The sequence below is a fragment of the Notamacropus eugenii genome, chromosome 4 (assembly GCF_028372415.1).
Source record: "Notamacropus eugenii isolate mMacEug1 chromosome 4, mMacEug1.pri_v2, whole genome shotgun sequence".
NCBI lineage: Eukaryota > Metazoa > Chordata > Mammalia > Diprotodontia > Macropodidae > Notamacropus > Notamacropus eugenii.
Genome location: NC_092875.1, coordinates 164,462,311 through 164,487,885, shown reverse-complemented (window position 1 = coordinate 164,487,885; position 25,575 = coordinate 164,462,311). Strand labels below are relative to the sequence as shown.

General features: G+C 37.5%; 1 long non-coding RNA gene across 1 annotated transcript in view; it reads right to left on the bottom strand.

Moving 5' to 3' along the window:
* Window positions 1-10,245: 10,245 nt before the first annotated feature.
* LOC140500750 (uncharacterized) overlaps window positions 10,246-25,575 on the bottom strand; it is a 55,077-nt gene continuing 39,747 nt past the window's right edge. The window contains exon 3 of the long non-coding RNA XR_011965857.1: window positions 10,246-24,819. This is a non-coding gene — a long non-coding RNA (uncharacterized lncRNA). The remainder of the gene's footprint in view (window positions 24,820-25,575) is intronic.

The window sequence follows — 25,575 nt, the reverse complement described above, 5'->3', positions numbered from 1 at the left end:
GTCATACCTTACTCACCCTCTGGATATGCCTGTACCCTGATCACATAGGATCTTCTATCATGTTTATTTGTCCTTATCCATCTGTAAGCTCCTTTGGGTAGGGACTGTCTTTTCTCATCTGGTAGCCCACAAGCCAAACAGTGCTTTATAGAGTCGGTGCTTAATAGATGCCCATTGGGTTGAACGTATTTGAATCAAGGATAATCAATCACAGCTTCTGGTTGCCTGGTCCTGTTTGCTATGGATTCCATGAAGTGTTTATGTGCGGGCAGAGTAAGTACTTGCTCATGGGGTATGATGCAAGGGGCGTGGGGATTATGCCACAAATAAAATAATGCTTCACATGCTTGGATGCCTGAAATACCACCACTGAAATTTCTTCCCTTTAGCTTAAAGCTTTAATTTTAGCAATGAGTGTGCCCCTTGATAAAGCTGGCATTTGGGCATGCCAGGCACACCTTTCAGCATCAAAACATTGTCATCCCTTTATGTTACTGTCCACTGGAGGCTTTGACCTTTACTGTAATATGTAAGACTTAATTTGTCACAAACTAAGTAACAAATTACCATAGAGAATGGAGTTTTCAGGATTTAAAAATTGTTTTTACAAAAAGTCATAACAAAATGTAACCTTAATTGTTCCTTAAGGTAGACAACAACTTAAGGAACATATACATGTTATGTATATGTAACAGGGGCAAGCACTGCTGCTGGAGCCAGCTCTAATCAGCTCTCGAGAGCCAACTGTTAAATTGTCAGTGTGAGCATTTACACCTAAGGTATTGACCCATGCTATAAATCAGGTCTTGATTTATTTTCTCCTGATTGTCTAGACTTAAGAAAATGATGAAGAAAATGTTAATAATACACATTAAACTTAAAAGTGTGCTATGTGTACTCTTTTAAAATCAATTCTTAAACATCTACCATCTTGACTCAAGGGTAATCCTATAGTACCCATGCTATGATTAGATTCAATGACCTGGAGTCAAGAAGACCTGAATTCAAATCCAGGCCAAATACTTAATAGCTATGTGACCCTGGGCAAGTTATTTAACCCTGTTTTACTCACCTGTAAAACGAGCTGGAGAAGGAAATGGCAGATCATGCCAGTATCTTTGCCAAGAATCCCAAATGGATTCACAGCCAGATATGACTGAAACCACTGAACAACAACAGGGGAAGGAAAAAATATTGTTATGTATACTCATATGCATGCATACATTCATATGTTTTGTGTGTGGAAAAGAAAATATACAGAATATGTACTACATATATATGCATATATACTCATTATGGGGAAGGGAAATATGCATATATAATACCATATTGATGATATATACCTCTTAGAGTTTATGTAAGGAAAGAGAAACGTATAGCTAGACACAGACTGTATATGTGTACAGTATGTGTACATATGTTTATATATCTAATATATAAATATATTTATATTTATTACATATTTATATATTTGCCTTCTCCCATACTAAACCTAATATATATTGCACACATATATTTCCCTTCCCCACGAGGAATTTTAATGACTAAATTTTATATAGCACTAACTATGTACAAGGCATTATAATAACAACTATAAAATTATTATCTCAGTTGATGCCTCATATATATGTATGTGTATATCTAGTATATACATATATATATAATGTACATACATATATATATACACACACAGCTTAATATTTCCTTTACCCTACATTAACCTGAGTATACCAATGGGGATTCCAGAATACCCTTGTTACATATAAATATTTGATATAACTTAAAGTATGTGTACATGTGTATATATATTTTTGTAAAATATATGCATATACATATATAAATATATGTTCTGAGCCTCTATCCAGTGTAGTCTCTACTCAGCTCAGACAAATCACTAAAAATCACACAAAACTAAGTATTAAATTCGATCGTGTTAACAAAACATTATAGAGAAACTTATGTAAAACAATCTTTCTTAATTTCTCATAAACCGATGAAAAAAATTCCTCCCACAAACTCCAACACCAGTAGGAAAAAGGAACCAATCACCAAGGGCTGGGGAATGAAACATAGAGTGCTGTGTCCTACTCCAAAGACACTGGAAGAAAGGTTACTTGGTCCTCCTGCTGGAAAACTGCTCTAAGCAGCACATAAGGCATAGCTTTAAGAAGACTGAGCTACCTGAAGTAACTACTGGCACAGCATTCTGGGGAGCTTCTTGCCTTCCCAGCTACTACTCAAGGAAGTCATCCCTTCTCTTCTTTCAGCTACAAGGGATCCCACCTGTACAGCTGTTGCTCCATCTAGCCAATACCTCTGGCTTCCTTGATCTTAGGCTACTCCTTCACCCTTTTCCCCACCCTGCCCCCACAAACATACACATACTACCTCTGCCTCAAATAAGAGCTCACTAAATCATAGAAGTTCAGAGTTGAGACTTAAAAGACATACAGTCCAAATCATTTCTGATTAAGAATTTATCCTATAATAGGCTAAATGAGTGGTCATTCAGTCTTAGCCTGAAGACTTCTAATGAGAGGGAGGGACCCCACTCTTTCCCAAAGTGTTCCATTTCCCTTTTGAACAATGCTAATAGTAAAATGTATATCATATATCATACCTAAATTTATATCTTGTATCAAACCTAAATTTTACAACATCTACCCATTACTCCAAGTTTCACCCTTGAGGTTCAAACAGAATAACTTAATCACTCTTATACAAAACCATGCTTCAAATACTCAGAGATATTGATCATGTCCCTTGAAAGTCTACTTTTCTCTAAACTAAACATCAATGCTCATGTGAATTCAAAGCCCTTCCCCATCCTGGTTACCCTTCTTTGAATAACAGGCTATAATGTCAATCCTAAAATATGATACCCAGCTAAATACAGTATTCAAGATGTGGCTAACTTACAAGGTCAGAGTGTAGCAGGTTTATCACCACTTCATTCCTGGAAGCTGTCTCCTTTGCCCAGCATTTCATCAGCCTTTTGATCTGCCTTATCAGATAGTTGAATCACACTGAGCTTGAAGTCACTAAAAGCTCTATACATTTTTTCAGAAAAACTACCATCTATCTATATTTCACCTATCTTGCGGTTGTCAAGTTTCTGTTTTTGAACCAAGGGCAAGACTTTACACTTGTCTCCACTAAGCATCATTTCATCAGATGCATCTCAATATTCTAATGTGGTAGGAGCAACATCTGTTTGATTTAGACTATACTATTTTCCTTTTAAGAGGACAGCTGTGCCATCCTTTAGATTTAGTTGGCCCAGGGACTAGGATTAAATGATTGATTTGGCTTCTTCTCCTCCCCACACCCCAATATTGAGGCTTAAAAGGAACAGGTAATGGGAAAGGATGTTCTAGAGATTTTAAAATAATTCCTGTGGCTCTGGGCTTGTGTTTCTGACAGAATATTTCCAATTTCTATGTGAACTCAGAGAGAGGTAGCATTTTATTTTAACTTAGTTTAAAACTGTTATTTATAATTTTACCACGAGTAAAGTTGTTTATATTGTAATTTTCTGACCCATTTATAGGGCCCCTGAATTCTAATTCTAATTCAATGTGAATCACCGGCCAAGCCTGAGGTAGGCCTGGCCTAAAATATCTAGCCTGTCATGATGTTTTCAAAACTTGATTTTTGTCATCCAGTGTGTTAGCTAGCTCTGCGTCATCTCCAGATTTGATAAACAAGACATCTACATATTAATCCCAAGTCATCTACTTGGAACAGATATTGATTGCTGATTTCCAACTAGACATCCTTCCGTTCTGACATCAAACTGCCAAGAATTACTCTTAAGATACAATCAACCAGTTCTGGCTTCGTGTAATCATTCTATCGTCTAACCCACGTTGCTCCATATTTTTATAAGAATTTTATGATAGGCTTTATCAAGTGCTTTGCAAAAATCTAGGTAAAGCACATGTGACATTCCCCTCATCTACCAATTTAGTAACTGTCAGAAAAGGAAGGAAAGTCTGGCACAAATTCCTCCGGCTCTTTGTGATCCCACATCCTTTTCTAGCTCTGTGGTCTCCAATGCCTGTCTATCAGTAAAAATTGTTTATATACTGATATATATATATATATGTATATGTGTGTGTGTGTGTGCGTGTGTGTGTGTGTGTGTGTGTGTCCCTGTGCCACTTAGCTGCCCTGGTTGATTGATATAAAGAAGTGTGTATGTGTGTGTGTATAGATATGTATGTATGTATATGTATATTATATGAATATATACATGTATACATATACACATATCTACATAAATATGCTATATCAGATATATATACGTATATATACATATGTATATATACGTATATATATATATACACTTCTTCAATGAACTAGGGCAGCTAAGTGGCAAAGGGCCGCTAGGTGATGGAGTGGGTAGAGTGCCAAGCCTGGAGTCAAGAAGACCTGGGTTAAAATCTGGCCTCAGACACTCATTAGTTATTATGACCCTGGGCAAGTCACCTTGAGGCAACCCTGTTTGCCTCAGTTTCCTCTGTAAAATGAACTGGAGAAGGAAATGGCAAACCACTCCAGTATCTTTGTCAAGAAAACCCCAAATGGAGAAAGTGTTCCAGATACAATCTTTTCCTTAGGACACACATTCTGGTCAGAAGTAACCTCTTTGAAAGATGTAGTGTCATGATCAGCATGAAATTTCGGGGAGGATGGGAAGGGAAGGGTGGGGAATTGTTAGTTTGGATTTCAGTCAACACTACACCAAGAACTATGACCAGAGAGTGGACATCTATGCTTCTCAAGGAGCATTTTGGGTCAGTAATCAGAATCCCTTGGATATTACCAAGCATGGAACCAGTGTGACCATATATTCACACATGCGTACTGATCAGTACCCAAGAAACATAAAGAGGACTCTTGACACTTTCTCAGAATGCTTAAAGGAAAGGAACCTCTGATTGTCCCCAAAGACCAGTTTCTATGGACCATTCAGCTTGCTGTAGCAGTCAGGCAGTCCTGGCAGAATCAGTCAGTTGCTGATCTACTCAACATAGGGCAAGATACAAATGCCCTATTGGTTATCAAGACAGAAATACTATGAAGAGGGAAGACCTTACTGAATTTTTTCTAGAAAAGGCAACTTTTTACCTATTTCCATTTCCATTCATTTTTTAAAATTTATTTTCAGAGTCTTTTATAACTTTATTTTCACTAGAAACTATGAACTGGGAACTTGGGGAAAATGTTTGTATACAGTAATGGTATAGCAAGTAATGATCTTAGAATGTTATGTTATGAAGCTTGGAGGGCATCATTCTGTTGATGTATGTTTTTCTTTGTGCTTGAAGGAGGCATTTAGGTGAGAAAGGCTGACATTTTGTTTTTAAAGAAGCTGTCGACACATATGCATTATCCATTCAGCCATTTAGTTTCCACACTGTTGCAATGAAACATGCTTATATGAAAATAGTCTTATTGCCCACGCTCAGATATGTATTCAATTTATTTGGAGATGGTGAGGGTAGAGTGATGTTCCTTTTCCTTTGAGAGAAGGTACGACAAACAGTTTGAGATAGGACCTTTTCACTTCTCAGACAATAAAGTCTAGATGGGATTGGGTATAAATGTTACAAAAAAAGATAGTGCTTTCCAAAATGATTCTCTCTGCTTTAAACCAGGTTTTGGACATCTTTTTTATTCTTATGTCAGACTAACTGCAAATATTTTCACATATTTGAAAATTTTTGTCTGCAATTTCTCATATCCTACTTCTTCAAGGAAAAGTAAGTTTTCTAACAAAGAAATTAAAAAGTCATTCTTGTGCTGAAAAAAAAAAGAAAACCCAAATGGGGTCATGAAAAATCGACTGAAATTACTAAATAATGATATCAATCAACCAATCAAAAAGTTTATTAAGGGTACTCTATATTCCAGGCACTCTGCTAGGTACCAGGGATACAAATATAATGAATGAAAGAATCCCTACTGTCAAAGAGCTTGAATTCCTAACAAGTATAGGAATAAATAAAATATAAAGAGAATATATACTAAGTAGTTAAATAGAATGTAGTTATGAGAGGATAGGAATTAATAGTTGAAGGGATCTGAAAAGACTTCCTGAAGAAGTTTGTACCTGAGCTATGTTCTGGAGAAAGCGAGAAATTCTATGAGGCGGATGTGAGGAGGGAGGGCATTCTAGGCATGGTGACCAGTTGGTACAAAGGCATGAATATGAGAGATGTGGTATCTTGTATGAGGAACAGAGAAGGCTGCTTTGTCTGGATTACAGTGTGGGAGGGCGAGTATTGTGCAAGAAAGATGACAAACACATTGCCCAACATAACCCACCACAACTCCCTTCAGGCCAGATCTAAGTTAAAATAGAATTGGAAAGATTCTTTTAAACAAAATAAATGAAAATGCAGTAGAACATAGATAATGTTAATAGGTAGTTTTCCAAGGTAATATGTCACCTGCAGGGATGCTTATGTATGGTTTAGAGACCCCTGTTTCTATATGAGTTTGTGTAAAGTTAAGGGAATTTGAAGATCTTCCCTGCCACTTGATAGGTCCATGTGACCTGCTTTGAGTTTTGACCCAGCTCACAGCTTGAATCACACGAAGCCGATGGTGGGAGGAACTTGGCAAAAGGGTGTAGCAAGAAAGGCAGCACTGAGAGAAAGCAGGCAGAGCTGAAGCAGAGCAGAGCAGCTAGTGTGTGCGAGAGAAGGAGTGATTTTGCCTAAGGGAACTTGTTTGGGGGGGAGGGGACTGATGGAGGGAAGATTTGGGGATAGTCATGCTCCCTGTATTGATAATGTGTATAGATTTCTTTGTTATTATGATGGATCTGGCTTTCTGGTCTCTGAATAAATGTCTTGATTTCATCTTTGAGGAAGAGTATATATATATATTTTTATGAATTTACCCTGGAAATACACATGCATATCCACAGCAGCTGCTGCTGGTATTGCATTGGTGCTACAGCTTGCTACCACTGCTGTATAATGAGACTGGAAAGATAGGTTGGGGCAAGACTGAAAAGGGCTTTAGAAGCTCTAGAGGGAACAGGGAACCACTAGAGTTGATTTAGTAGGGAAGTGATGTGGTTGTATCTGCACTCCAGAAAGATCACTTTGGCAACCACGTAGAAGACAGGCTAAAAGAACTGAGAGCCTTAAGGCAGGAAGACCAGTTAGGAGGCTGTTGGAATAATCTACTTCAGAAGTAAAGAGGGCATGAGATAAACTGGTCGCTGTGTGAGTAGAGAAAACAATTGTCTGTTATAAATACGGTGAATTTGGAAAGGTCAAGATTTGGCATCTGATGAGATTGGGGGTAAAGGAGTGTTAACACCAAAGAATTTTTCAAAAGACTGAAAAGATAACACCAACATTTTGATCCTGGCAGACTTGAAAGATGGTCATACCTTAAGTTTTGAAGACAGCTATGTCTGGAGATAAAGATTATTTCTGTTGTGGGCATGTTGCGATATCTCTGGAACATCCGATTTGATCCGATACTTGGAAAGTAGCAGTACAAGTGATGATACAGTATACGGTGATGATACTCAAGGGAGACACTAGGACTAGATATATCTGGATCTGGAAATCATCAAAATAGAGGTGATAAATGAATGCAGAAGAGTTAATGAGATCACCCAGATAGAAAGTAAAAGGAGAAAAAAAGGGCTGAGGATAGAGCCTTGGAGAACATGTACCGTTAGGAGGTGGATGAGGAGCCAGCAAAGGAGACTGTGAAGGAATGGTTAATAGAGTAAGAGAAAAAGGAGAGAGTAGTATAATGAAAGCCCAGAAATGAGAAAGTACCTGGAAGGCTGTGGCCAACAATGTCAAATACAGCAAATAGATTAAAAAAAGATGAGGTCTGAAGTGATAAAAGATAATCAATTTTGGCAATTAAGAGATCACTGGTAACTTTGGAGAGAGCAATTTCAGTTGAGCGATGAGGTTAGCAGCTAGATTACAAAAATGTTGGAGTGAGTTACAAGAAAGTAAGGGCAGTGATAAATATAGACAACATTTTCTAGGCTGAAAAAGGGAAGAGAGATATAAGATGATAGCTTAAGGGCATGGCAAGATCTAGTGAAAGATTGCTTGTTTTTTGTTTGTTTTTTTAAGATAGGTGTGATAAGTACATTTGAAGGCAAAATAGGAAAGAGGTTGAAGATTAGGAGGTGATGACTGAGGGTACAATTTACTGGAGAAGATCAGAGAGGACAGAAGAAAGCGCATGTATAAAGAAATTGACCTTGAGTAGAATAAGGACCACCTCTTTGTCAGAGACTATGGGCAAAGAGGAGGCAGGGAGGGGAAGTGATATCAAGGGTTTTGAGATGCCACCCTAAATTATACACATGAACTGCACTATTCATAATTCTGTGATAATTGTTTTAAAATGCACAAAATAGAAATTTAAAAGTGTGAGATAAAGATAAGATAGTATTTTGCAAATGTTTTGTTTATAAATGGTGCAAAATATTTTTACTGTTATTAAAATAGTATTAATAATGTTATTTTAGGACAATGTAATTGAATATTTCATTATTTATCTTTGCTGGTGATAGAGCAATTCAAAGGTCTAGCTCAAAGTTCAGTTTCTTTTGATACTTGGTTTTCATGGTTTTCAGAGCTGGAAAATAAAAAGAATGCCTCACAAAGATCCAGTTGGAATAAGTAAAAAATTATCTGGGCTTACTCAAAAATGGCACTCACTCCAGTCCCATTCACCAATTATACAAAAGTTTTTATTGAAGCCTGTATGGTCCATCTTCCTGAAGTCAATGAATTGTTCTTGCAAATGAATTTGAAGGTGAGATATAGATATATCTCACATACATGAATATGCATGCATAGACACACACACACACATATATATGTATATATACATATACATACACATATATAAACAAATGAGTCAAAACTTACTGGAACATTTTCGGTGGAAGATTTTCAGATAAGCTAAAATTTTTATTTTCAAATTTTCTAAGTTTACAGACATGAGTGTTTTTATAAGTAGTATCTTTACCTACTTTTCATAAACTCGGAGAGGAGACAATAAGTATTGCAAACAAAAGGGTGACCAACTGTGAAATGACGGAGAGAGGTCGAAAAGGGTGAGGATGAAGGAAGATCATTGGTAATTTTGAAGAAAGCAATTCCAGTGGAATGAAGAATCAAGAAAGATTAGGAAGGATGTGAGAACCTGGAAAGCCAGAAGGATAATGGATGTCCTCAAAAGAAATAGAGAAATCCAGAACAGGAATGGGTTTGGGGAGAAAGATAATGTAACAAGATCTGTGATTTATACTGCAAAACTACATGTACTACATCTGTTCATCTTGTAGAACTCACTCTGCCCCACTCAAAATAAAAAGGAGAGGGGGGAACAGTTCTCACTCAACAGCCACTGCCCCAGAGAACAGATCCCACCCCATTAAGTAGCATCTGTCATAGATACAAGGAATCTTGGGGCTGGAGTGTGGGTACAATGGGGAAGGAGGGTATGTCTAAAAAGATACCTGCACAGTTGCTGTGGGTGCTGCGGTTCAGATCTGCCTTGAAAGTTTGACACTTGACCCATCAGTGAAGAAGTCTGAAGTTTGCACAGCCATGGAATCTTAGCTGTGAAAAAGAGGTTACTAAAGGAAGCACTGCATGATAATGGAGGTTCACTTATTCTGGAGAAAGTCTCAAGATTGGAACACAACTAATCTTTCCATCTTCTAACTGGTTACTCCTTTTAGTCAGATCACAACTTACTGGGAGTATCTCACCACCACTTTGGAAACCTAAATGTTCAATCTTTGCTTTGATAATAAATTATAGTTTTGCTAGAAATTGAAATTGAACACATTAGCCCATCATTAGAGTATTACATTCTCTTCCCCTTGTTTTGAAAATTGGGGCAATGTTCAATGAATGCCTTTCTCCAGTCCTGTTGTATATTTCCCATTCTCCATAATCTTTGAAATGTCATTGAAAGTGTCCCCTACTCCATAGCATCTACTAAGGTTTATTTGGTTTATTTATTTGTTTGTTTTCAGTACCTGAGGATGTAGTTTATCTGAGTCAGTTGACTTGAATTTAATCATCTAGAATTCAGGGGCAGGAAATCTGCCTCCTGGAGGCTACATGTGGCCTCGAGACCACAGGTTCCCCACTCCTGACCTAAATCCTACATAACTCTATCCATATTTATCTTGCCTATTAGCCTGCTAGTCATTTTTGTTCTGCTATCTTTGTTGGGATTCTCCTTGGCAAAGAAACCAAAGAAACAACATTAGAATTAAATAACTCTTCCTTCTTTCTATCATCTCACACCCCACAGCCGCACCGAGCAGTATTTCTATGCCTTCTTTGATCCTCCTTTTTTCACCAATATCATATTTTTTGGTTGTCCTTTCTTGTCCTCAGTTCATTCCAAATGTGAGCACTTCTGACATCATTCCTTCAGATTCATGCCACATACTTTTTGTTCATTTTCTCTTATGTTTTCATCCACTTTACATGAATTTTTAAAGTCTAAGATTTTAAAGTCTAAGTTTTCTATGCAACCTTAGTGATCTCTTCAGGTGACTCCCCTTTATCATCTTCCTCAAAATTCTTCACATTTTAGTCTTCAGAATTTCATTCTTGAGAGTTTTCCATTCCTCCTGGACTGAATTCCCCTCTATGACTTTAGTCCATGATAGTGAATCTATGGGGTTTTTCTAGACACCTCCCTGCCACTCCCCTCCAAGTCCCATGCCCACTGTTAGTGCTCTTTTAAAATGATCTTTTTCAGAGTCAGTCTCAGGCACATACCAGAGAGAACTATATACCACAGAGTGCCAAGTACCAGAGAAACACAGTTAAATTTCTTTATTTTTCTGTTTTGCCATGGAGTGGCAGAAACATGGCTTCTTCCCGCCATTGTCCCCATCATTTTCTGTATTCATATAGCTTTCCAATGTCTAAACTTAGGTTACCCAACCTTTACTCTCAGCCTGGTTGGAACAAATGATTTCATCCTTTTTTTCTGTACCCCAGGATACAGGCATTGTGACCACCCCTCCCCACTGGATCTATACTTCCTTCCTCTGCTGCTAGGGACAAACTAGTTTGTGTGTCTTACTGTATCTCTTTCACAGTCTTGAAAACAAGTGTATCCTGCTAGATAGACCTCAGGACAGAAATAGTTAAAATGGGAGTCTTGGGGGAAAGGAGAGGAAGAAGGCACACCACCTGGCTGTTTGTACTAGCATTCCACCCGCAGAGCAAACTCCTCTCTCTTTCTTACATACATTGATGTGAATAAAGCATCCAAAAAGTTCTTTTTGGGGGAAGAAGAAGTTTGAAGGCATCATATATCAGAGATGGGTAGATAGGAGAGCAGGGATTGGGAGGAGATGCACAAGGTGGGAAAACAGAAAGGCTGGAACTAACAAAGATAATTTAACTTACTTCATAATTTTGCCTGAGGCCAATTATCATTCTTTTCTACTATTCATATCTACTCAAAAGTGCATATGATCCCAGGAAAAAGTATAAAATACTTTTTAAATTTTTCATGATACACCTTCTGCTTTTGTTTCTTTACTGAGCTGACCTTCACCAGAGGCTGCTGGGTAGTAGATTTTTAAATTGCAAATATTGTCAATTTTTTACCCAAATTTAATCGCCCAAGTGAAATCAGATATCAAGTCTTTGGAATTTTTGCCATTAGCCTAAGGCTTATTAAGATTAGTCTCATTTCACTACTTGGAATAATATGTTCATTCCATCTATTTGCATAATGTAGTATATCTGGAAAGGAAAAAAAAGGTAAGCTGACAGGTAAGGACCAAGAGTACCTCATGAGAACAAATCTAGACAATAAGACAGACATTTGGAAAGACTTTCTAATGAACAAAGGTTCTCATGAAAGACACAGTATAGAACTCACAAAGGCACACTCCTGACTAAGAGAACACTATTGCATGAAACCAAGACTCCAACAATGAGATCTGAATTATGCAAAGGGACCCTGGCAGAAATCCCATCAAGTGAAATGCTACTGTTCTGAGCACACGGGACAGAAAGAGACAAAATGAGATTGCTGGAGCTTTGAAGAGTCTTAAGGAATGTGAATCTCCAAGGATTCAAATCAAAGGACACAGGGATACTTACCAAAGAGGAAAGGGTTTAATGGATTGGAGACACAGGTCCTACTTAGAAACAGCCCCACAAATTTGTGAGAGTAGGTAATGACAGTTATTCTGATCAAAGGTATCTTTGAAACTAGAGCAAGGAATATTTCCTTTTTTTTTTTTTTTTTTTTTTTGCCACTCTCCACCCCAAAAAAGAACTTCTACTTCTCAAGTGTTAACGAGAAAAGGAGAAGAGGAGGGGGGAAAGACTATCTCCTAGGAAGATTCCATCTTGTCAAACTGCATAGATTTGCCAAACTCAGACACTAAGTTATGCATTAAAAGCTCTCTGGGTGAGATGTTCCAAACCTAAGAAATCATTGTTTCTTCCTCATCTCCAAAATGCCATGCTCTGTTCCCTTGACAGCTGCTCTGTTTTGCCAGTCTGGCGGTTTCTAAGCTTCTCTGCCTATGATTGGGCCTGATCTAAGTAGAGGCAGAACAGCTAAAAGATGTATGGGCCACTGAACCACAGCATTACAGCTGCCAGGGGAAAGCGCTGTTATCAGTACAAGATGCACAAAACAGACTCTGGAGACTGAAAACTTTTAAAAGAAGGCCCTAATGAAGTGGACGGTTGGAGGAAGAGACAGGAGGAGAAATAGGAAAAGTGGGTACAATTCTGAAGTCCAATGAAGTGAATCCTATCTTCTGGAGGCCTTTCAAGGAAGAATATCATTTCAGTGTAGATGGAAGGATAATTCCTTGCTAACTAGCCAAATGTGTCCCTTATAGTCTCACAAAGACTCACTCTCATTATGTATAAAATGAGAATGCCACTCAATTCAACATGCACTTATTAATCACCTACTATGTGCAAGGCGTTGTTATAGACTGGAGCAAAAATGAAACAATGTCTTTTTCAGTATTAGTTTCAGACACTTACTGTGTGACCCTGGGCAAGTCACTTAAACATGTTGCCTTAGTTTCTTCGTTTGTAAAATTTTCTGGAGAAAGAAATGCAAGCCACTCCAGTAACTTTGCCAAGAAAATTCCAAAATAGGGTCACAAAAAGTCAGACACAATTGAAATGACTGAACAAATCTGTTGTCAAAGTGCTTACAGTCTATAAGGGAAGTCCAGCATATTCATGGGTAAATAAATATAATAAATTTAAGGATAGGATATTAAGAACTAAGGAAGACAGGAAAAGGTTTTCATACTAAATGATTGGGTTGAGGCTTGAAGAAAAGTAGAGGATTCTATACAGTGGCTAGGAAGAGGAGCATTTTAGGCACTGGAGTTAGTCAATGGAAAGGTGTGAAATGAAGTTCAGAGAATAGCACAGAATCCGATTTGCACGAAAGTAATAAGAAATAAGTCAGGAAGGATAGGCTGGAGCCAGAATGTAAAGGTTTTAAATGACAGGGTAGAGGAATTTTTCATTTATCCTAGAGACAATAGAAAGTCATTGAAGACTGAGTCAGAGAGTATTAAGAAATATAAATTTAGCAACTCTATAGAGGATGAAGAAGACAGCAAGAAACAGGGAGCCCTATTAAAAAGTAAACAAGAAATAATGATATTTTGTACAACCTACTACAGAATCATTGTCAGAAAAACTTGGTAAACCATAAAGTGCTATGTGAATGGAAAATAAACATGTTTTAGGGATTTTTCCAGACCCATAATTTTATCCTTGTGAGAAAATCCCATTGTGGAAACTATCTCCATTGATACAGATCAGCAACTCTTTTTATCTTGTAGTCTTACAGAGTTGCCTGGGGCACCAAGAAATTAAATGATCTGACCACGGTTACACAGTTAGTATATGTAAGAAGGTCTTTCAGACTAGATATCCATTATGCCACACCATATCTCAAGATTTTATTGTTCCTAAAAGACTCTAACATTGCCCACATGATTTTCACAGGGGACAGTCTTCTGCAAAGCAAAAGTGTAAATGTCAAAGAAAAAAGGCGATAGTTTATAAGCAAGGTAGTTTGATGGGCTTCAAGAAAAAGGCAAATCACCAGACTCAGAAGTGACATTTCCTTTGAGGACTGAGTTACGCAAGCATAATTCTTTGATTTCAGAGGAACATGAGGCAACTAGGTAGCGTAGTGGATAGAGTGCAAGACTTGAAGTCAAGAAGACCTGAAAGCAAATCCTGCCTATAGGCAGGGAAAGTCACTTCTCTTAGCCTCTGTTTCCTCATCTATAAAACTGGAATAACAATAATCATGATATCTGACTGGTAAGGTTGTTGTTACAAGGATCAAATGACAACGTATAAAGTGCTTTGGAAGTCTTGAAGCGTTCTATGAATGCTAGCTATTTGTAGGCTAGATTGACATGAAAATATCAAAATTGCTGATTCTAATTAATATAAACAGTTTTTCATGATATGTACTTTCAGTCCAGTTAAAAAAATAATCACTTGTCATTAATATAAGCAAAACTAAAGAATAAAATTTCTGTTGTTGCTTTGTCATTTCAGTCGTGTATAATTCTTCATGGCCCCACTGGGAGTTTTCTTGGCAAAGATACTAAAATGGCTTACCATTTCCTTCACCACCTCATTTTAAAGATGAGGAACTGAGGCAAACAGGATTAAGTGATTTGCCCAGGGTCACACAGGTAGCAAATGTCTGATGTCAGATTTGAACTCAGGAAAATAAGTCTTCCAGACTTCAGGCCCAGCACTCTATCCATTGTGCCACCCAGTTGTCCCAAAGAATAAAATAGTGGATAACTTTAAAAAAAAAAAAAAAAGGAAAGCCTCAATAAAACAAATACAAGAATGTGTACACAGAATATATTAGCAACCTTAAATAATTATCCAATGAAAATTAGATGCTTGTAATAAGCAAAAACAAACTCTTTGAAAATCTTGTCTGTGGCATCAGAAAAATTTCTTGAATCATAAAAGGTTGTTTACAGAATTACGAGGTGTAAAAATCCTCATTAGAGAAAAGAAATATTGGTACTACCTTCAGCTGTTACTATGACCCAAATGATTACGGGCAAATTATATGCAAAACAACTTTGCATGGTTCCGTTTGTGGATAATATAGGGAGAAGTTCCAGTATGTTTGAAGACATTTGTGATCACTTAAGAAACTGAAATCTTTCTATTTTCCATTACAAGGAGATGAAGTAACAAAAATATCAAAAGATGTGCAATTGATTTCATTTGTGAAGTATGTGGTTGAAACTAACGTTAGGGTAAGACTTTCTACTTTGCAAGTCTGTCGATGACAATGATACACTAAGAGAAATTTTTAATATAATTGACAGCTTTTTTTTCATTGAAAATTGTATTACATGAATGGGATTATATTGGACTGTGTTGGAGCTGAGTCAGCGTCAGAAAGAAACATACTCCTATACACACTAAGTTTCCAAGGTGGCATTTCATGCAATTTAGACCCATTCTATACATGATAATTATATCAAAAAATAGGAATGAGGAATTCCACATACCTTTTCACTTGATTACATCATGGTATAAATCGAAGAGCACTGGCTCTAATATCAAAGAACCTTGGTTCAAATCTTGTCACTGACACTTAATTTCTGTGTGACCTTTGGCTAGTGATATAGCCTCCCTGGACCTCAGTTTCTCTCAAATATCAAATGTGAAAGTTACTCTAAATAGCCTCTGAAGTCTCTTACAGTTTCAAACCTATGAACTTATAATGCATCTAAACAAGAACAATTAATAGACTTGTCTTATGATAGTATTTTGAGAAAAAGAACTTGAACCCAAAAGTCTTATTTTCTTTTAGCTACTTACAATTATCGGATTTATCAAAGTAATTCCAGTGTCAGAGACATTTTAGAAATGATGACAAATAAGTGAGGTACTACAATATTGGGGAAGGGCATAGGCTGTCCCAGTTCTAAAAAATGGGAAGAGAACAGATACTTTATAGGCCAGTGAGCTTGATCTTTATTTCCTGGGGAAAAAAATTAGAAAAAATCATTAAAGAGATAAATGGCAAACAACTAGGAAGGAAATCAGTGATTACAAAGAGCCAGCAAAACTTCATCAAGAATAGGATAAGGGCAGACTAACCCCATTTTCTTTTTTGATGGTATGTATTATCGAATTAGTTGATGAGGAGAATGTTCTTGATATGGTTAATCTGTGAAGTAATGGCTCTAGCCTCACACTCCCAGAGGAAGGCTAACTACATCTTCCCTCTAGTTCTAAGGATACTCTTGAGGGGATGGGGGGTAGGAGAGGAGGAAGACTTCTTTTCTAATGCTATCAGTTCAAGCCTCCAATCCAACATTAATTCCCCAGTTATACGTAATCAATGGACATTTATAAAGGGATATTTACTTTGAAAATAAAGCAAGAAGAGGATAAAAATTTCACCCCCCTGGTTGAAGGGCTTACTCCCCTCATGCCATCTCAGTTACCTGGAAGAATGGCCTCAGATTCAATACAATGTAGAAACATAACATTGTTGGCCCCACCAAGGTCACACCCAAATGCAGCATAGCTGCTGGATGATCCAGCATGTTAGCTGCTGATCTGAAAATCTTCCTGGCTCCCCAGGGCCTCCATGCTGCACTGGCTGGCTGCAAAATCTGGCATGGATTCTACCTCTGGATCTTGCTTTCCTGACCTTTTTAAGCAGACAATGTCCCAACCAACCCCAATCTCTTTCCCCTAAAAATGGGGAAGGATAGACATAAGATAGATAGGAGCAACAATAGATCTATGCCTTCTTGAGACGTGGGGTCCTTCCCCAACTCAGAAGCCCTTAGCATCTCATTCTTCTCTAATACAACCACATCAGGAAAGAACCCTTGTCAAGAGCCAAGTGCCTTTTTTGAATGTTCCCAAGTTCCATCTCTGTAGCCAATCACACAGGCTCATCTTCATCACATAGCTAGAAAACCAGAACCAGTAAAAGAATGGCTGTACATGCTCAAACTCTCTCCCAGGCATTTTCTGAATCTTATAATACCTTTCCAGAAGCAGACTTTCTAGCCTCCTACACATGATGGATTGTTTCAGCACCACCATGTACCTAAATTTTCACAAAGCCTTTGATAACGTATTGCATGCTGTTCTTGTGGAGAAAATAAAGAGATATGGATTAGACAATAATACAATCACATAGATTTAGAATAGTTGGGAGATCAATCTCAAATTGCAGCTGTTAATGGTTTCATGTCAGAGAGGCAGAAAGACTCTAGTGTAAAACTCCAGGGATCTTTGCTTGGTCCTGTGCTGTTTAACATTTTCACCAATGACCTGGATAAAAGTAGAGATGATGTGCTCATCATATTTATACATTACATGATTCTGGGAGGCATAACTGAGTGGATAAAAGAATCAGAATCCAAAGGATCCTGATGGGCTGCAACATTAGGTGGAATCTAATAAGGTAAAGTTCCAGAAGTATAAATGTAGCTTTGCACTTACTATAAAAAAAAACAAATCAATTTCACAAGTGTAAGATGGGGGAAGCATCTACAGCAATTATACTAAAAAAGAGATCTTTGGATTTTAGTGGACTACAAACTTAATATGTTTCAGCAGAGTAGTGTGGAAACCAAAAAAAGTTAATGAAAAATTGGGATGCATTAAGAGGGGCTTAGTTTCCAGGAATAAGGAAGTGATGATCCCATTGACCAGGAGCATTATGTTCATTTCTGATCACTACAGTTTAGGAATGACATTGATAAACTCTAGAATGTATAGAAGACAAACAGGATGGTAAAGAGCCTTGAGTACATATCATATAAGGACTAGGCAAAGGAAATGGGCATCTTTAGTTTGAAAAGTAGACTGGGGTATGGGAAATGATATGTTATAACTACTTTCAGGTATATGAAGGGACATTTAGCGAAGATATTTGACTTGGCCTCTGAGGGTAAAACCAATTGGGGAGGAGTTGCAAAGAAACAAATTTAGGCTTGATGTGAAGAAAAAGTTTCTAATAATTTGTTGTTTCATTTTCAGTTGTGATCTACTCTGTGACCCCATTTGGGATTTTCTTGACAAATAAACTGGAGTGTTTGCCATTTCCTTCTCTAGGTCATTTTACAGATAAGGAAACTGAGGCAAACAGGGTTAAGTGACTTGCCCACTCAGTTAGTATCTCAGGCCAGATCTGAACTCAGAAAGATGAATTTTTCTGACTCCAGGCCCAGCACTCTATCCACTGTACCACCTACCTTCCCCAGTCCTAGCAATCAGAGCTACCCAAAAATAGAATGGGCTGCCTAGAGAAGTGGTGTGTTCCTCGTCCTTGGATGTCTTCAAGCAGAGGATGGACAACCACTTGTTGGTTATGGTATATTGATGGTTCTTATCATGCAGAGGCTGAACTAGAAGATCACAAAGTTCCCTTCCATCTCTCAAAATCTATGATTCTATAATATTATATTACTATTCAAATGGGTTTTTCTCTTATAACTGTTACAAAGGCAACAAACATATCAATCTTGATTGGTGATGGAAAAAGAATGACAGATACCAATATCATCAATGTTAGCTTTGAGAAACACTACAGCAAAAGTAAGCCCACTCATCACAAGAATAACCTGGTTGTTATTATTTTGTAGGCTATAAATAAAAAAATTATAATGTATTGAATCAATACATATCTGTGTATGTTCCATTATTTTTGTATTATTTAAGATTTTGTATGCTGTTCTAACATTGTATTAAATTCATAATTTTTCTGAATAAAATATGAACTAAGAAATTATTCACATAGATTGTCTTATGAAAAAGCAAGAGAAAACAACAAAATTTTTAAAGACTTGTCTAGAAAGCACTCCCATACACAAATACTGTAGCACCAAGTATGGCCAAAGCATTTAGCCATTCCTTCTTAAAAAAGAAAAAAAATAGAAATGTGTGACAGGAAGCAGGAAAAGACAGATGAAGGATTAAATTAATCAATTAATTAATTAATTAAGCATTTATTAAGTATTTCCTGATGCAAAGCACTATGCTAAACAATGAAAATACAAATAGAAAATTAAAGAAGACCCTGATGTCGGGAAACTTACATTCTAATGAGGAAGTAATACATATGAAAGATTTCAAGTGCAAGTCAGATGGAAAGGTCCCATGGTCCTTAGGGTATAGCAGCAACGTAGATGATAATGCCTTTTCCTTAATGTTATTCCTACTTCCAGGAAGAGATCTGTAGTCTTCAAAGGGAGGTTCCAGGTCTTCTCTGCTACGTATAGTTACTTCTAGACATATTAAATAGGATTTACAAAGATAGCTGTATCATCAGATACATGACTCCTAAAGGAACAGTCAGCTCATTATCCCTTCCACCCAAGTGCCAAAGCCAAGCAAATAGGAATTTGGTCGTATTGCCAAAGGAGACTCTCTTCTGTCTCTGAGGTATATAGAAAATATACAGTCTTACACTTGGAAAAGAGTGAAGAATTAGATTGAATAGCTAATATAATCATAGCAATAACATTTCACAAATACTTAATGAAAATAGGACTTTCAATTTTAAAATTCCAGAAGAAGTCTAATGGAATTCATGGAAACATGCCCATGCATCCCAGAAGTGTAGATGGGCAACTTTTCGAGAATCTCTCCAGCACTCCTTGAATTCAGCATGCTAGCTACCCTATCAATTTTTGATGCTCCATTTTAATGTCCAAGGTGCTTTTCTGAGGGAGGTAATGAACAAGAACATGACCTTCATGATAGAAGTGCTCAATTTTTTAAAAACCTATTTTATTCTTTCCCCAAAGATACGAACTCCCTCAGGCTCCCAGTTCACTGATCATCATGAGATCAGAAATACCATTGACTAATATGAACAGTGAATTGGGTTCCATTTTGGCAAGTTCAGCACCTAGGCAAATTTACTTCCTTGGGATTATGTTAACTACCAAATTGAAAACTGTAACCACATTATCAATGTGGAAGAAGCAAGAGGATAAATTAGAAATGGACAAGGAGAATTAATGGATATTGAGCATGAAAAGGGAATTTGGGTTCCTAAACATTTACATTGCAATCTTCACTAAAGTTTAATTAAGCTCTCCCTGGCTTCATAATCTTTTATACATTTATTTTAAATAAGCTCGCTTGCCAGGAAGATTTACTCAAGCTGTCAGTTTCTGACTCTCAAACATTTCATTTCTGGAAGTGACTGATTCCAATCATCCTTCCTCTGACAGGACATTAGCTTAAGATGGGTAAAACTGGCTGTTGGAAAACTGTGCTTTAAATAGAAGTCTAATCCTGCAGGCTTTTCATGAGCAGCATTCTCCCTTGTTTAAAGGCGATTTTCACAGTGTTGTGATGGATCTGGGGACCTTGCCTCATGTCATCTCTCAGTTGTGGGTGCACATAGCTGCTCTTCGTTGAAATTAAAGATAAAGCACTGGCAATTATCACTCAGCGGAAGTGGGCATAGCTGGCAGAGAGAGATGCAACAACCTCACCTGGGCAGGGATTGTCCTTGGATCCAAGGATACCATGGCTGTCGAAGGATTTCACAACGTTGGTCATTGTCTCTGATTTGTGGTCACGCCATTTTTTTGCTCAAAAGGAGCTACTTTGTTCCTTAGTTGCCAAGTATCAAACTGGCCTGTCCACTTCTATTGTTTCCATACATTTGCAAAAATGCCACATCAGTAGAATTGCCTCTGGAATGATCTTTTGATATTTGTGCCTTGATCTTAAACTACAGCAGTTGTTACAAAAAAGGAGCATGTTATGTTGGATAGAGAATGAGCCTTGGAATCAGAAAGACCTGGATTCAATCCCTGTCTCTGATACATAATGACTGTGTGACCCTGGACAAGTCATTCCATTTCTCAGTTTCCCAGGCAACTCTCTAAGATAATAAGCTACAGAGAGTTTCTGAGCTGTATAAGTGAAGGACATGTCTGCACTAGGCATTCACTTTTTGAAATCATAGGTCCCAACAAAAAGAAAAGAAAAGAACAGTTATGTGCATAGTGTATCCAACTCAACTCAACAAGATGGGCCCCAAACTGTGTTTATTCCAGGACTTCACAGTTCTTGTTAATAATAGATAACATTTATATAGCTCTTTAAGGTTTGCGAAATACTTTACAAATATTTACAAAAGTTTATCCTCACAATAATCCTGGGCAGTAAGTGCTGTTATTATTCTGATTTTACATGAGGAAACTGAGGCAGACAGGTTGTAATTTACTTTCCCAGGTTTACACAGCTTTTAAGTGTCTAAGACAAAAATTTCAACTTTTTGAGGTCAAAAGAAGCAAATCCAACATACTACACACCATATCTGATCAAGAAAGACATGCTGATTCCTGGATACACAAACTGATCTATATACATTCCCTCCAATGATACAGATGACTGTTCATTCTATGAAAATCTTTTCTATGTCCTAGCCATAGATAGAGTAGGTCCATTCAATGTGCTGGAGAACTTCCTCATTTTATCCTGATATTACAAGGATAAAGATTAGTGAAAATTTAGTCTATCGACCTGCCATCTGTCACCCTTGCCACATGACCAACCCATCACCTCTTTTTTAAAAAATAAAATAAAATAAACGAACATTTCTTTTATGAAGTCAGTGTCTGAATAAGTGGCAGGCTAAGAAATCTCTAATGAGCAGGAAATACCCCACAGTACACCACAAAATGGTAACAATAAAAGTAAACTCCCAAATATCTACCTTAATAGAACAGAAGCAATGGCTTGCATAACCCAAAGTAATAGTGAAAGATGGAGGCAGTATGGCATAGTAGAAAGGGCATTGGGCTGGGAATTACAAACCCTGAATCTTTTACCTACTCTTGAGTGAATCACTGAATCTCTATTTGTCTCAGTTTACTTATCTGTAAAATGAATGGATCAGATTAAATGTTCTCCATGGTTCCTTACAATTCTCAAATTCTGTGTATATTAAATGTGTTTTATGGTTGTCAGGTTTTTCCCCTAGAAAATTTGCCTTCCAGGTGGCTGCAAATTATATTTAGACAGACTAATTAGAGTGCATTCCTTAAGTACACAAAACAGAAAATAGTTCAGAGATTAGAGAATAGGAAAGAAAATTCCAGCCATCCCAAGGTGACCAGGCACCATATATTGCCCTCTGTGAAAACTCTAACCTCTACACACACACACATACACACACACACACACACACACACACACACACACACACACACATACATACATACACACACAATTATATCTATGCTGTTGCAGTTATACTCTATAGAAACAGAGTTTTCTGAATCGTGGGCTTTCACATATCTATAATGTGAATTGGTAAAGGAAAGATGGAAGGAAGGATGGAAAGAAGGAATGAAGGAAAGAATGAATGAACAAAGGGAAGAAATAAGTATTTGTTAAATACCTACCATGTAGCAAGCACTGTGCTAAGTATTTTTCAAATATTATCTCATTTCATCATTACAATACCCCAGGGAGGTAGGCACTATTATGGTCCCCATCACATATTAAGGAAAGTGAGGCAGAGGTTAATGACTTCCCCAGAGTCACATAGCTAGTATCTGAGGCTGGATTGGAACTCAAGTCTTCCTGACTCCAAAGCCCAGCACCCTCTACTATACCCACAAATGGGTAATAAGAAAGTAGACTACATCATTGTAGCATATTTTGCCTCCACTTTATAGATTGTGAGCGACCTACAAGAGAGCAAAGGCATTAGGTGTGGGGCAGAAGGACAAGAAGTTGAAGAAACATGACTTTTCCACGTTCTACCATAATCAGGGAGAAGGAAATCCTGGTTCAACCTCTACATACATTCAGCTTTCCCCAACAATCCACCTTTCCTCTAAACATTCTGGGATCATTACAAGATTAGCACATGCTACTAATGCTTGCCTCTCTGTCTTTTGCTTACCCAATAATCACAGGTGACGGGAGAATTCTCATACCTACCCTTAAACATTCCTACAACAACTATATGGCCAGAGTTCCCAAAAGGTGTTAGATCAGGTTACAGAAATAGAATTCAATTGGACTGTACATTACAGGTTTGCTGAAGGCTCCAAAACGTCCATTTACCTCTTCATGATATTGATTCAAAGCAATAACATCAGCAACTAGGCGATGATGGATTCATTTGTGCTAAATGGAAAATTAGACTATTGACCAAGCCCAGCATTCTTAAAAGTAGATAAAACAAATGCATGTGTGTGTGCAGTGTTATTTACAGGTGCATGCTATTGTGCCTGTAGATATGTTGGTTTACCTGAGGCTGTTAGAAAATCTGCTTGTCTCTCTCTTTTTTATATAGAGTTTGTGGCTTGCTGGAAGTCAAAGAGATGGGTTGAAAATACACATGTGGCCTCTAAACCTAGGGAGCAGAAGCTTATCAAAAAAGAATTTTTATACATGTTCAGCATATGAAATAAGGATTATTATTCTATTATAATGTTATTTATATAGAGAAGAAATTGACAACTATGTTTAGATCAACAAATAATAGCATCAAGAAGGGACAACAAATAATAGAATTCATGCAAAATCATTACTAATAACCTATTATGGAAATTCTGTCTCTGTAAGAAAATAGGGTCATTTCTTCATTATACAATTTGCCAAGGGTGGCACAGTAGAGCTAAGCCTGGGGTCAAGAGGAATTAAACCAATCCTGCCTCACACATTTAATAATCTTTGTGATCCTGAGCAAGTCACTTAACCACTGTTGGCTTCAGTTTTCTCATCCAAAAATGGGGATAATAATAGCCCCTACCTCCTAGGGATGTTGTAAGTCTAAAATAATATTTGTAAAGTACTTTGCAAACCTCTAAGTGCTATGTAAATACTAGTTATTATTATCACCTTAACTGATGGTAGTTGAGAACAGGGAGAGGGGTTGGGGAAGAAGGAACAATTATATGTCATCAATTATTGCATTTGAAAAGCATTTTCTAGGAATTCATTTTTTGGCATTCTCCAGAGGATATGGAAAGGAATCCAGAAGTATTATAAAAGATAGGCAGGAAACTCACTGGAAACTGAGAACGTCAATCATTTCAGTTCTGCCAGTGAGCTAGGAACCAAAGGTGACCTAGAAAGAAGACATATTGGGAGATATAATACATGGAATATTCTTCAGACAGGAAGGGAAAGTAAATCAGGTGGAGATCTTTAAAGTGAATAGCTGTGGGACCCCAAACTCAAAATATCCCAGTTATCAAGGCCTACCATAGAATCTAGAGAGAAAGCAGAGCCTGGTGCTAGTCTAATCAGTCAATCAATGAACTAGCATTTATTAAATGCCTACTATATACCAGGACACTATGCTAAGTGATGCAGTATATGGGTTTATTCAGGGAGGACAAGCACCTCTGTTATAAGGGCTGCTCATCCACCTTTGGCATCCACCTCCACCCAACTCTCACCTGTGTCTCCAAGAAACTGTAGCATAAGCAGCAGCCACACCCTGGTAAACTGTCTCAGCAGATGGGCTAAACCGGGTTAAGGGTAACTACAGACTTCAAATGTATCAGTGAGCTAGGGGGACACCTACCCTAAGCATAGCAAGACTTCCTCAGAGGAGTGAGCTGACAATAATTTGTTCCAGCAGTCACAAAGGCAGCTGAAGTGTGGAGCACTTGAAGCTTGGTCAGACATCAAAGACACCAAAGTCATTCGCTGAATCCCAGGCCATTACGAGTTGTCCTGACTTGTGTCTTGCCACTGGGCTTCGATGACTCTGGAAGAGAGAGGGAGGCTACCAACTTTGTGCAACTCTGTCTTATTTCAATCCAATTCACTTACAAGTGAAGACATCACCACAAGATGTCATTTGTCCTCTTCAAAATAAAGACAAACAATAAGTTCCTACTATGTTCTAGGACACTGTGCTAAGGGATGGTGATACAAAGAAAGGTAAATATACATATATAGATATGACACTTGACACTCACTAGCTGTGTGACCTTGGGCAAGTCACTTAACCCCAATTGCCTCATCCTGGGTCATCTCCAGTCATCCTGATGAATGTCTGGTCACTGGATTCAGATGGCTCTGGAGGAGAAGTGAGACTGGTGACCTGCACAGCCCTCTCTCACTCAAAACAAAGTCAAGTGCAAGTCATGTCATCATTTCTCTGATGGCATGGTCTTCTTCAGCAACAAAGGATGAACACACACAGATGTATATTTATATGTTAAATTATATATTATAATTATTATATATTATTCAACATTATGTTATGTAATATTGATATATTACATAATTTTATATATTATATTATGTAATAATATAATATATATAATTTTTTCAATAGTACCTATTCTTAAGGCTCAAAGTGGGAGGCCTGCAAACAAATGTACAAATAAGTTGCATACAGGATAAATTTGAGGTAGTCTCAAAAGGAAGGCACTAGGATCAAAAAGACTGGAAAATATTTCTCCCAGAAGGTGGGACTTCAGCTGAGATTTGAAGAAAGCCTGGGATGACAAATGAT